Source organism: Ranitomeya imitator, chromosome 5, assembly GCF_032444005.1.
Source record: "Ranitomeya imitator isolate aRanImi1 chromosome 5, aRanImi1.pri, whole genome shotgun sequence".
NCBI classification, from domain to species: Eukaryota; Metazoa; Chordata; class Amphibia; order Anura; family Dendrobatidae; genus Ranitomeya; species Ranitomeya imitator.
The window spans coordinates 472514002-472528486 of record NC_091286.1 but is presented as its reverse complement, the minus strand read 5'-3'; positions in this window follow the sequence as shown (position 1 = coordinate 472528486).

Genomic DNA, 14485 nt, shown 5'->3' with positions numbered 1-14485 from the left:
ATACTGGATCCACACACTGGACACATTGACACCGAAGGGTCTTAATAGAGAATACGAGTTGTCGGTTTTTACTTAGTAATATATGTATACTGTATTTAGTGTATCCCATATTAACACGTGTTTCTATTTCTCATAGAATCGTCTCTATTAAATGATGGGCACTGTATACCTCTCACGTCAACTACCAACACCCACCGGAGGACCCCTCATCACGGCTCTCTCTATAATTCAACAGCTCACTCATCTCACGACTGTTAATATCTGTATAGTTTATTATGGCCTGCATGCTGGTCTTAATTTGACCTGGGTAAGAGGGGCACATACATCACTTGTTACTATACTCCCCATTTATCTGCATATTTCTATATCCCCTTTCTTCTTCTTTTCTGGCTTATCATTGATGTTCTCTAACCATATTACCCTCTTGGGTTATGGCTCTTGTTATCCAGGTTAGCCCTGGATCCCTACCCTTATGCGACAGATCCCCCCTTTTTTTTTCTCCCTTTTTTTTCTCCCTTTTTTCTCCCTTATATATTTCTTCTTCTTTTTTTATTATTTCTCCATATGTTCCCCTTATATTACACCTAGGGATGTCCGTTTCGTTATGCTATTTCCTCTTTTCTCTTTTTTCTTTCATCTAGTCTTCATTCTTTGTTAGCTCCTCTGTTCTCTGTATGTGTATGGCTGCCAGGTGGAACGCACAGACTAGGTGAACCGCTTCACCATCTTGTTTCCGTTCCACCTCGGCTGACGCCACGCTACGTCACTTCCGGTTTGGCGTCTCCGCCCCCTAGTCTCAGGGCCGGCGTCTGGCGCCATTTAAACCGGCGTTTACCACCGCTTCACAGACTTGCGGTGGACGCCGTGTCCAGAGGTGGCTCTCCTCTCCCTCTCCCCAGCATTCTCAAGGTAATCTGCTTTCGGGGGTATCTGTTCCGGAATTTCATACCTCTCTCCCTGGTCCTATATATTTGATTATGGTCTCTTTCTCTCCCATAGTCACGGGTGATTCACCCGTTAGGTGGACAGCTTCCACCATCTGGTGCTACTTATATATCGTGTTCATATACATTTTAAGGTACCTATTTCATTATTCACTCTGGGACTGGCGGGGTGTATTGTTCGTGTCTAATCTTCCCTCCCCATTTTTACATTATCTTTCTAGTACATCCCCTTTACATTGGGGCGCTTTCACCTATATGTGAGTATCTGTAACATTCTCTTTTGCCCCTTCATTCTCTGGAGCTTGGAGTCTCATATCTATTTTTGATTGCTCCCCTCTCATTCAGGCGCTGGTTATTCTCATAATTTTCCAGCTATTCTATATTTGCCTGCTTGGATCTTTATAGGCACGGTATGTGGGTCTGCTTTATTTTGATCTATTTTGTGTTTGTTTTTTCCTTTTTTTTCTTTTTTTTCTTTTTTCTTCTTCTTTTCTTTCGATCTACTCGGACACCACCCTTTATCCCCTCCTGATACAACGTATCTACACGCTTGTCCATAATAGCTATACCACACTTGGCTAGTTTATCCACTCTTAGCCACTATTTATTCGACTTTCTAGATAGTCTTTTCATGAGCATGATTTGCATGTCGGCTTGATCCACCTCATTCTTACCTTGGTCTCGTCCACTGGCTTCATCACGCCTTTTCATTGGGGCAACACTTGGCCTGGATATTAGTTTCCCTGATTACTCCTATTCATTATGCTATATATTATGTTTGACCCGAACTTCATGTGTACCTTGTCTGTCTATTCGTTAGTATTTTTGTATATACTTTAGTTATTTTTGTACAGGTTGTACTTCTTTTTTGTTATTTCACTCTTTTTTTGTTGTAGCGACTGATGAAAGTCCTAAGGGACTGAAACGTTTCTGGTGCTACTAATAAATCGTTTTCACGGTTATGATTGTGTCTACGGTTACTGAAGTTGAGTGCTAAACTTTTACATTACATGTATTGACGGTTTGGGAACCTAAGTTTTAGCACCAATTTGTGAGCTGTGCACACGGTGTTTTTCTTCTCAATACTAGAACATTGACTGGAGGCCAGGATCAAAGCACCAGGTGGAGTTAAATAGAGCAGCACCTAACGACTTAACCTCATCACCTGAGGAAGGAAACTCAGAAGCCGCAGTACCACTCTCATCCACCAAAGGAAGCTCATAGACAGAACCAGCCGAAGTACCACTCTCGACCACAGGAGGGAGCTTGGCCACAGAATTCACAACAGTACCCCCCCCCTTGAGGAGGGGTCACCGAACCCTCACCAGAGCCCCCAGGCCGACCAGGATGAGCCACATGAAAGGCACAAACCAGATCGGCAGCATGGACATCAGAGGCAAAGACCCAGGAATTATCTTCCTGACCATAACCTTTCCACTTAACCAGATACTGGAGTTTCCGTCTCGAAACACGAGAATCCAAAATCTTCTCCACTATATACTCCAATTCCCCTTCAACCAAAACCGGAGCAGGAGGATCAATAGATGGAACCACAGGTGCCACATATCTCCGCAACAATGACGTATGGAACACGTTATGGATGGAAAAAGAAGCTGGAAGAGTCAAACGAAAAGACACAGGATTAAGAACCTCAGAAATCCTATATGGACCATTGAAACGAGGCTTAAATTTAGGAGAGGAAACCTTCATAGGAATATAACGAGATGACAACCAAACCAAATCCCCAACACGAAGTCGGGGACCCACACAGCGCCTGCGGTTAGCGAAACGTTGAGCCTTCTCCTGGGACAAAGTCAGATTGTCCACTACATGAGTCCAAATCTGCTGCAACCTATCCACCACAGTATCCACACCAGGACAGTCCGAAGACTCAACCTGCCCTGAAGAGAAACGAGGGTGGAACCCAGAATTGCAGAAAAACGGCAAAACCAAAGTAGCCGAGCTGGCCCGATTATTTAGGGCGAACTCAGCCAAAGGCAAAAAGGACACCCAATCATCCTGATCAGCAGAAACAAAACATCTCAGATATGTTTCCAAGGTCTGATTGGTTCGTTCAGTCTGGCCATTTGTCTGAGGATGGAAAGCCGAGGAAAAAGACAAATCAATGCCCATCCTAGCACAAAAGGCTCGCCAAAACCTCGAAACAAACTGGGAACCTCTGTCAGAAAAGATGTTCACTGGAATGCCATGTAAACGAACCACATGCTGGAAAAACAATGGCACCAAATCAGAGGAGGAAGGCAATTTAGACAAGGGCACCAAATGGACCATCTTAGAGAAGCGATCACAAACCACCCAAATGACCGACATTCTTTGAGAGACGGGGAGATCCGAAATAAAATCCATAGAGATATGTGTCCAAGGCCTCTTCGGGACCGGCAAGGGCAAAAGCAACCCACTGGCACGAGAACAGCAGGGCTTAGCCCGAGCACAAATCCCACAGGACTGCACAAAAGAACGCACATCCCGCGACAGAGACGGCCACCAAAAGGATCTAGCCACCAAATCTCTAGTACCAAAGATTCCAGGATGACCAGCCAACACCGAACAATGAACCTCAGAGATAACTTTATTCGTCCACCTATCAGGGACAAGCAGTTTCTCCACTGGACAACGGTCAGGTCTATTAGCCTGAAATTTTTGCAGCACCCGCCGCAAATCAGGGGAGATGGCAGACAAAATTACCCCCTCTTTGAGAATACCCGCCGGCTCAGACAAACCCGGAGAATCGGGCACAAAACTCCTAGACAGGGAATCCGCCTTCACATTTTTAGAGCCCGGAAGGTACGAAACCACAAAGTCAAAACGGGAGAAAAACAATGACCAACGAGCCTGTCTAGGATTCAACCGTTTGGCAGACTCGAGATAAGTCAAGTTTTTGTGATCAGTCAAGACCACCACGCGATGCTTAGCTCCTTCAAGCCAATGACGCCACTCCTCGAATGCCCACTTCATGGCTAGCAACTCTCGATTGCCAACATCATAATTTCGCTCAGCAGGCGAAAATTTCCTGGAAAACAAGGCGCATGGTTTCATCACCGAGCAATCAGAACTTCTCTGCGACAAAACAGCCCCTGCTCCAATTTCAGAAGCATCAACCTCGACCTGGAACGGAAGCGAAACATCTGGTTGGCACAACACAGGGGCAGAAGAAAAACGACGCTTCAACTCCTGAAAAGCTTCCACAGCAGCAGAAGACCAATTGACCACATCAGTACCCTTCTTGGTTAAATCAGTCAACGGTTTAGCAATGCTAGAAAAATTAGCGATGAAGCGACGATAAAAATTAGCAAAGCCCAGGAACTTCTGCAGACTCTTCAGAGATGTTGGCTGAGTCCAATCATAAATGGCCTGAACTTTAACAGGGTCCATCTCGATAGTAGAAGGAGAAAAAATGAACCCCAAAAATGAAATCTTCTGAACACCAAAGAGACACTTTGACCCCTTCACAAACAAAGAATTAGCACGCAGGACCTGGAACACCATTCTGACCTGCTTCACATGAGACTCCCAATCATCCGAGAAGACCAAAATATCATCCAAGTATACAATCAGGAATTTATCCAGGTACTCTCGGAAGATGTCATGCATAAAGGACTGAAACACTGATGGAGCATTAGAAAGTCCGAATGGCATAGCCAGGTACTCAAAATGGCCTTCGGGCGTATTAAATGCTGTTTTCCATTCATCGCCCCGTTTAATACGCACAAGATTATACGCACCACGAAGATCTATCTTGGTGAACCAACTAGCCCCCTTAATCCGAGCAAACAAATCAGACAGCAGCGGCAAAGGGTACTGAAATTTGACCGTAATTTTATTTAGAAGGCGGTAATCAATACAAGGTCTCAGCGAACCATCCTTCTTGGCCACAAAATAGAACCCTGCTCCCAATGGCGACGATGACGGGCGAATATGACCCTTCTCCAAAGACTCCTTCACGTAACTCCGCATAGCGGCATGCTCAGGTACAGATAAATTAAACAGTCGACCCTTAGGAAACTTACTACCAGGAATCAAATCGATAGCACAATCACAATCCCTATGCGGAGGTAGGGCATTGGACTTGGGCTCATCGAATACATCCCGGTAATCAAACAAGAACTCTGGGACCTCAGAAGGGGTGGATGATGAGATAGACAGAGATGGAACATCACCATGTACCCCCTGACAACCCCAGCTGGACACAGACATTGATTTCCAATCTTATACTGGGTTATGGACTTGTAGCCATGGCAACCCTAACACGACCACATCATGCAGATTATGCAACACCAGAAAGTGAATATCCTCCTGGTGCACAGGAGCCATGCACATGGTCAGCTGGGTCCAATACTGAGGCTTATTCTTGGCCAAAGGCGTAGCATCAATTCCTCTCAATGGAATAGGACACTGCAAGGGCTCCAAGACAAACCCACAGCGCCTAGCAAACTCCAAGTCCATCAAATTCAGGGCAGCGCCTGAATCCACAAATGCCATGACAGAATAGGAAGACAAAGAGCAGATCAAAGTAACGGACAAAAGAAATTTCGACTGTACCGTACCAATGGTGGCAGACCTAGCGAACCGCTTAGTGCGCTTAGGACAATCGGAGATAGCATGAGTGGAATCACCACAGTAGAAACACAGCCCATTCTGACGTCTGTGTTCTTGCCTTTCAGCTCTGGTCAAAGTCCTATCGCACTGCATAGGCTCAGGTTCATGCTCAGATAATACCGCCAAATGGTGCACAGTTTTACGCTCGCGCAAGCGTCGACCGATCTGAATGGCCAAAGACATAGACTCATTCAGACCAGCAGGCATAGGAAATCCCACCATGACATCCTTAAGGGCTTCAGAGAGACCCTTTCTGAAAATAGCTGCTAGCGCACATTCATTCCATTGAGTGAGCACGGACCACTTTCTAAACTTCTGACAATAAATCTCTATCTCATCCTGACCCTGACACAGAGCCAGCAAATTTTTCTCTGCCTGATCCACTGAATTAGGTTCGTCGTACAGCAATCCGAGCGCCAGAAAAAACGCATCAATAATTACATAATGCAGGATCTCCTGGCGCAAGGGAAAATGCCCAGTCTTGAGGGTCGCCACGTAATAAAGAAATAATGATCTTAACTTGTTGTACTGGGTCACCAGAGGAGCGGGGTTTCAAAGCCAGAAATAGTTTACAATTATTTTTAAAATTCAAAAACTTTGCTCTATCTCCAGAAAATAACTCAGGAATAAGAATCTTAGGTTCTAACATAGGATTCTGAACCACTAAATCTTGAATATTCTGTACATTTATAGCGAGATTATCCATCAAAGAGAACAGATCTTGAATGTCCATGTCCACACCTGTGTTCTGAACCACCCTGATGTAAAGGGGAAAAGAAAGACAGAACACAGTGCAAAGAAAAAAAAATGGTCTCAGAACTTCTCTTTTCCCTCTATTGAGAAGCATTAGTACTTTGGGCCTCCAGTACTGTTATGAACAGGTAATTCAGAACCACAATGGACATTGAAGTTCAGAGCACACAAAGTGACCTGACAATTACCAAAAACAAAGGACGAGCTCTGAGACGTGGGAAATCTGCTGACCGCAATCCCTAATCCTAACACACCACACTAGAGGTAGCCGTGGATTGCGCCTAACGCTCCCTATGCAACTCGGCACAACCTGAGAAACTAACTAGCCCTGAAGATAGAAAAATAAGCCTACCTTGCCTCAGAGAAATTCCCCAAAGGAAAAGGCAGCCCCCCACATATAATGACTGTGAGTAAGATGAAAATACAAACACAGAGATGACATAGATTTAGCAAAGTGAGGCCCGACTTACTGAATAGACCGAGGATAGGAAAGATAGCTTTGCGGTCAACACAAAAACCTACAAACAACCACGCAGAGGGGCAAAAAGACCCTCCGCACCGACTAACGGTACGGAGGTGCTCCCTCTGCGTCTCAGTGCTTCCAGCAAGCAAGGAAAACCAATAAAGCAAGCTGGACAGAAAAAATAGCAAGCAAAAATAACACAAGCAAAACTTAGCTTATGCAGGATAGACAGGCCACAGGAACGATCCAGGAGGAAGCAAGACCAATACTAGAACATTGACTGGAGGCCAGGATCAAAGCACCAGGTGGAGTTAAATAGAGCAGCACCTAACGACTTAACCTCATCACCTGAGGAAGGAAACTCAGAAGCCGCAGTACCACTCTCATCCACCAAAGGAAGCTCATAGACAGAACCAGCCGAAGTACCACTCTCGACCACAGGAGGGAGCTTGGCCACAGAATTCACAACAGTCCTCCACGTGGGTCGCTTCCTGGTCTCTTTCCCGCTCTCTCCTTCGTGGGCGGTTTCGTTTCTTGTTCCTCCGCCCCCCATTGAGGATCAGGAGGCGGATCTCTGCTGCTGACGGACACGTCCTCAAGGTGCAGAAATATTTAGACATGGCAGCCATTATCGTTCGCGCTTTCCAGCTTACTCACGCCCACTTCCACGCCCTTCTTCTTCTCCTGCGCTCCTCGTGGTGCTACAATGGCGGCGGTTTGGGCGGGAATCTTGCGGTAGATAGCAATTCACAGTCCTTGCAATAAATCACAGTCCAACACGTTTCAATCACAGTTCCAAGGCACACATGACCTGCTTCTCAGACTTAAGTACGATCCTGTTCGTGACGCCAAAATGGATCACCCCCAGACACAGGGCCACGCGTTTCGGTACCGGGCCTCTCTGGTTCGGTTCTCAGGCTGTCACGGTGGCTAGACCCGGTCTGCGACCTTGCTAAGGGGCGTCCAATGAAAATGGTGAAACAGTCTGTCAGTGGTTCGTGACGCCACCTGTGGTGTTCGATCAGGGTGACCGACGCTGCTATGGGGTCCACTGGGGTGATGGAATGGCAGCTGGATGGTATACCTTCCCACAGGTGAAGTATGTCCCCAGGGCTTCCCAGTGGTGTAGGTGGCGATGGTGTGAGGTACAGTCAATAATGAGGACACAAGGTTGCAGTCTCTTTACCTCTTTACTGAAGGCTTCAGGATCCTCAATCCAGAGTACGTTTAACAGGGCTCTCAGAGATCGGCCGGTCCGATGGGCTCTCAGAGACCGGCCGGTCTGATGGGCACATCCAGAGTTTCCTTCGCAGATGGAAATCGTTGCCTACCACTAGCGCCTGTGTGTTGTAGTCCTACCCTGCTGAGCATTCGGAATAGTCCTCACAACTGCTGTTCTCGTTTGTTCGTTCTCTACAGCTCTCTCTCTCGTTCTTTGGTTCCAGATGTTACTAGTTTCTAACGTCCCCCAGGTATATTATGGCTAGGACGCCACCCGTGTGACGGGAAGGCTTGGAGGTCTTCCGGGACCCTAGAGACGCCCCTCTCCCAATGTTGCCCCCTATGTCTTCGTAGGTGTAGTAAGGTAGACAGCCAACCTATGATTAACTGTCCAGCGGAGTTTGAAGTAAGGCCTGAAGTCAGTTACTCCTACGGTGTTCCGGCCACCGACTACGCGCCTCAGTAAGATGTTGCCTCTCTCTCTCTCGGCACGACTCTTACTGGTTCTCCTTTGTGCTTGATCTCGTTGTCCACGGTTCCACAATATCCTTCCCTTCGTGTCTCTTTCTTAGGATACCGCCGCAGGGTGTGCAGGCGCAGTTCCGTTACATTCTGTTCTCTTCGCTAGGCACCTGCCAGGTTCCCACGCCTGACAGGGACCCCCCTGTGCCTTCTCCCTGCAACACCCCCTGCCACGGGATGTTGCCTGGTTCCAACCCAGTAAGCTTCTGACTAACTTCCTCCCCAGCCCCTAGTTTTACCAGTGTGAGGAGTGGCCCAATAAATAAAGCCTTTTTGTCCCCCTAGTGGCCGGAGTGTGAAGTGTAATGTGTTCTGGTGATACCTTGTCAGGAGAACTCCTTAGTGCCATCAGACGTACCGCTACTCCCCTTAGCGGCAGAGTGCCATACTGCAACGACCAGGTCTCTGGGGCGCTGCAATAAGACATAAAAAAAAACCACAATGGTATTTTCTGATACTTTTCTGGTGGAATGACACAACATACTTTACAAGTGTTCCTTGGAATTGATGGAACTATTGAAAAAATTCTGAAAACCGTCTAAAATGGAGAAAGACGTTAATATACAAATATCATTATCTAAATATATGCATACTAGTTGGCCCGTGTGAAATTTTTGCACATTGGTTGTTGGGGGCGCAGGCAATTTCAGGAAAATCAAGCTGATCAAATGTACAGTAAATGTATTTGATGAGATGATAGACTGTATATATGTTTTCTAAGAATATTTGAGCCCATGGATCCATTATATGTCCATTTTGCAGGCCGGCGAGAAAATGTCACCATGTCACACGGATGCTTACATGCGAGAAATATCGCATCCTTGCACTGCACACGGATGATATACGGATCACTGTTCAGGGAACATGTCTGCGATTGTCGTCCGTGTAAAACGGACCGATTTTTTATACGTTGTGTGTGACTGCAGCCTAAATAAGATCCCCCAACATTAAACATAATGGTATTCTACTTACTGATCAGAAGGGGTCTGATGGTCAGGAACTTGCAAAAGAACAGGGGCAGCAACATTTTTTTCCCCTCCACAGCAGCACTGCCATCTATCTGCAGTGTAGGGAAGTGCAACACAGCCCTATGTATGTGAACGGAGCAGCTCCTTGTACAGCAGTGCCACTTTGACAGTAAAAATGATGGAGAATTGACCCCATAACGGAGCGTATTTACACCATTGTATAATAATTGGGAATATCCCTTAAAAAAAAAGAAATAATATCTGCAGATTATTTTACCTTTTCTTCCTACGGTTGGATTTTTGTTTTCAATTTTTGCAAGGTTGTTTCCACCTATCTCTCCCATCGGGAAGCAATGTACAGTCTGAGTTATGTCAACGGTAAAGTTTTTTACTTGGAACCAGAGGTGACTCCAGGTCAGCAATAAGCTGCAACCTTAGAAGGAAGATAGACTTTTCAATGACCATCCAATAATTCGGAAAATCTGATGGTTCAGAACCGGTCCCTTTTAGGCTTTATTCATTCATATCTTCAGTTTTAAAGCTGAAGTCTTAAACAGCTAAAGTTTTACTTTTATTCTACTTCCACATATCTAGCAAATATTTTATATGTACCTGCTTGAAGTCGGCTGGGCAAGGAGTTCGGCAAGCTGGAAAGCCCCCAAGGCAAAAGTTAGGATTTTTTTCAGCCTTGTGGTATTGTGCTTTTGGGGTAGTGTGGTGCCACCTGCAGGTCATTTTTCCTTACTGCAGTTTTCTGAAAATTAATGTTTAAAAAGTATTTTGTGATAACATCGTGAATGTGTGGTTTGTTTGGCTATTTTCTTGCTGAAGGGGGGCAAGTTTACCTTTCAAATGGTGCATCGTTTGTGTGTGTGGGTGCAGCATGAAAAGAGATACAAAGTAATCACCGAAAAAGAGTGTTTTGAAATAATATAGAAGGATATCAGATTATAAAACCTTGATTGAATGAAAGAAAATTTAAGGAAATTAGATGATGCCATTATAATAAACTAAGAAAAATTAGTTCCATCGAGATACTATAGAATACAAAATTGATAACGTGTATACACTAGATGAAAATTGGAAAGAGCTTTTTTTTAAACCAATATTGAAGAACCTTCAAGACAAATAGGATGGCTATAGTGGAGAAAAACAACAGCTAGAAGACAGGTCAGTTTTACCTCATTTGAACTAGATAATACAGATCCCGGTCCAGAGATTTCTATGGCTATCCACCTATACTATCTATAATAAATAAAAAAATGCAAAGGAGGAGAAGGGACAAGGGAATCAGGGTAAGAACTAATAAGAAAATATCCAATGAGGGAGAAAATATTTGGGATTTCTTGTATAGTGTGATTATTTTGACTCCAACAATTTAATTTGTCAAGCAGATCAAGGACTTACGGTAAATTTACCTCAAGCCTGAACTTCGAACTGTTTCAAAGTATTCTTGATGTCAATAGATTTTCATGTCTACTTACAGTAAAAGACACTTCTGTGCAGAGAAGATTAGTGGAAATAACAGTACTGATTTCCGTTTGTCTAGTTCACATAGTAACGCTTCCTGTATATAAGGCAGCACTCCCCCCATAGGCAGATCCTGTAGAATAAGGCAGAACTGCCCCCTATAGGCAGATCCTGTATATAAGGCAGCACTCCCTCTCCTATAGGCAGATATTGTATATGAGGCAGCACTCCCTCTCCTATAGGCAGATATTGTATATGAGGCAGCACTCTCCCCCTATAGGCAGATACTGTATATAAGGCAGCCCTTCCCCCTATAGGCAGATCCTGTATATAAGGCAGCACTCCCCCCTATAGGCAGATACTGTAGAATAAGGCAGCACTCCCTCCCCTATAGGCAGATACTGTATATGAGGTAGCACTTGTCGGGATCACACTCAGTCGGAGCAGCCTTTGGAAGTGGTGAATCACCAGAAATAATACACAAGACACGTCTTGCATAGTGTATCACTGGGAAGTCTCTGAAGCACGCCTGCCTTCAAATGCTATCCCTTCTTTATATAGCTGTTTCAGTAGGTTTAGTGGTTATACAAGTTTTGCATGTTTAAACAAAGATACAAAACAGGAAAGAAAGAAAAGAAAAGAAAACAGTTTCGTGGGCGGCAGTTTCACAACAAACAGTACAAAGGCAAATTCCACAGACAAGAAAAACAGGATTTCATACTATAGCTAAAATGTCCTTGAATGGACAGGTCAATATTTATCACAAAGTGAGGTAATCATTTTTGTTCTGCTCTTCACAATCCCCCCTTTGACATATTCCATTCAAAACCTTGTCGATCATTTTAGTCATTCTTTTTGTGATATTACAAAAAAAACTTTATATTCTCGCATCCATTACACAAAATTTATTTGTGCATACCGAGATACCCTTGAGTACAACCTTGAATAATACATATATAATTACAATAACCATAACTGTATGTATTAGGCTTTGCATAATCCCGGTAACCCACCCACCGATCCCTCTGAACCAATTGGCCGGGTTAAGAAAAGAAAAGGTATACTTGTGGCTGATACTGGTGAATGGGTACAGATCCAACAATCTGCCAGGGGTTGCGTATTATTTAACAAGTCATGCACTAATTTTCTATGATGTTGTACGAATCTATTGTTCAAAGGGGCTAGAGAATTCAGTCTTTCCCATGCCTCCGTTGAGGTTAACATTATTAACATCAATATCATGAGTCTTATACTGCTTTTTTGCAATGGCTTGCATGTATCCATGATGCCTTTCCTTCAAGCTTGACTGCTGTTAGAGTTGTTAACAGGACTTGGAAAGGTCCGTCAAATCTCGGTTCCAGAGTCTTTCTGGTGTGTCTTTTCACGTAGAGTTGATCACCAGGTTCCAACTTGTGGCCTCCTTCGAGATTTTCTGGATCTGGAAGGGAAGCAAAAACTTGCAAATGCACTTTAGTTAAACGTTTTTGTAATTCTTGTACATAAGCAGTTAAAGTCTCAGTATTCAACATCAGTTGTTGTGGAAAATAACAACCCAAATTTGCTGCTCTACCAAAAAGAATCTCATGTGGTGACAGCTTAGCCTTCCCCCTTGGGGTGTTTCGGATGGAATACAGGGCAAGTGGTAGACACTCGGTCCAAGGCTTTCCTGTTTCTGCCATGGCCTTCTGGATTTTTAATTTTATTGTCCCATTTAATCTTTCCACTTTACCTGAACTCTGTGGATGATATGGAGTGTGAAACTGGTTTTCTACTCCCAACATTTTCATAACATTCTGGAATATTTCCCCAGTAAAATGGGTACCCCTATCTGACTCGATCACCTCAGGCATGCCGTAACGGGGTATCAGTTCATGTGCTATTTTAATGGCAGTAGTTTTTGCTGAGGCTTTACGAACTGGATAAGCCTCTGGCCACCCTGAGAACATGTCCACACACACAAGCACATATTCGTATCCATTGTACCTAGGAAGTTGGATGTAGTCGATCTGGAGTCTTTGAAAGGGATACAGTGGTCTTACATGATGCTTGGTTGGGGTTTTAATGGCCTGACCTGGATTGTGTGCCAGGCATATAGCGCATGCAGCACACATGTTCCGAGCAAAATTACCAAAGCCTGGAGCCAACCACCTTTCTTTTACCTTGAGCGTCATACCATTTGCCGACACATGCGTGGGTAGGTGGAGGTCACTTGCCACTGCGGGGTACCAGGCTCTGGGTAAACACAACAAAGTTCCTTTTTTCCATAATCCTTGCTGATCTTCTGCCCCTTTTTTCTGCCACTGCCCTCGTTCTTCGTCGTCTACCTGTTTCTGAGCTTCCTTCAATCTTTCCTCATCATCTTCAGAGCTATCTAGTGTGTGGGCATGATGTAAGGGTTTACGTGCTGCCTGTTTTGCTGCCTTATCGGCTTTATCGTTACCCCTGGCTTCCTCGGTGTCGAGTCTCACATGTGCAGCTACCTTTATCACCGCTATTTCTTTAGTTTCTTGTGCTGCCTCCAGAATCTGTCTAATGAGGGAGGCATGTTTAACAGGTTGGCCTGAAGCAGTCATATAACCTCTGGCTCTCCATATTACGCCAAAATCGAAAATAATGCCATGTGCATATCTAGAATCAGTGTATATGTTTGCTGTCTGATCTTTGGCTATTTTTAGAGCTTCAACTAATGCCGTAAGTTCTGCTTCTTGTGCAGACTGATTAGCAGGGAGAGGTTCTGCTTTCAGCACTTCATGCTGAGTTACTACCGCATAACCTGTATGAAATTGTCCATTCATATCTGCATATCTACTGCCATCTATGAAAAGTTCAAATGTAGCATTACAGAGTGGCTTGTCACGTACATTACATAAGCCCTGAGTCTCTTGTTCCATTAATTGTACACAATCATGCATTGACTTTGATGGGTCAAAGGAGTTGGAGAGTGCAGTTTCAAAGGAGTTGGAGAGTGCAGTTTCCTCAGGTATGGTACCCCCCTCAGACTCTAAAGGGAGCAAAGACGCGAGATTAAGAGTCTGAATCCTGGCAAAGGAAATGTTGGGCGGCAGTAGTAGGGAACATTGGAGACGGAGGTGTCTGGCCATTGAAATATGTTTAGGTTGGACCTGGTTAAGAATGCCATGTACATCATGAGTGGTCTGAACTAGAAGTGGGTGATGAAGAACAATCTCAGAAGCTTTATCTAATAACAGTGAAATTGCGGCTACTACTCTTACACAAGAAGGTGCGGCTCTAGCTACAGGGTCCAGATGAGCTGATATGTATGCCACAGGTCTCTGTTTGTTTCCATGTTTTTGTGTGAGCACCCCTGTAGCATGTGAGGATATCTCAGCTGCCATCAATTGAAAAGGTTTAGTGTAGTCTGGGAGTCCCAAAGCCAGAGCTGATACCAGTGCTGTTTTCAAAGAGGAAAATGACTGTTTAGCCTCTTCACTGAGTGAATATGGTGTGTTGGCAATACAGTCATATAAAGGCTGCATGAGTTGACTTGCATGTATGATCCACTGTCT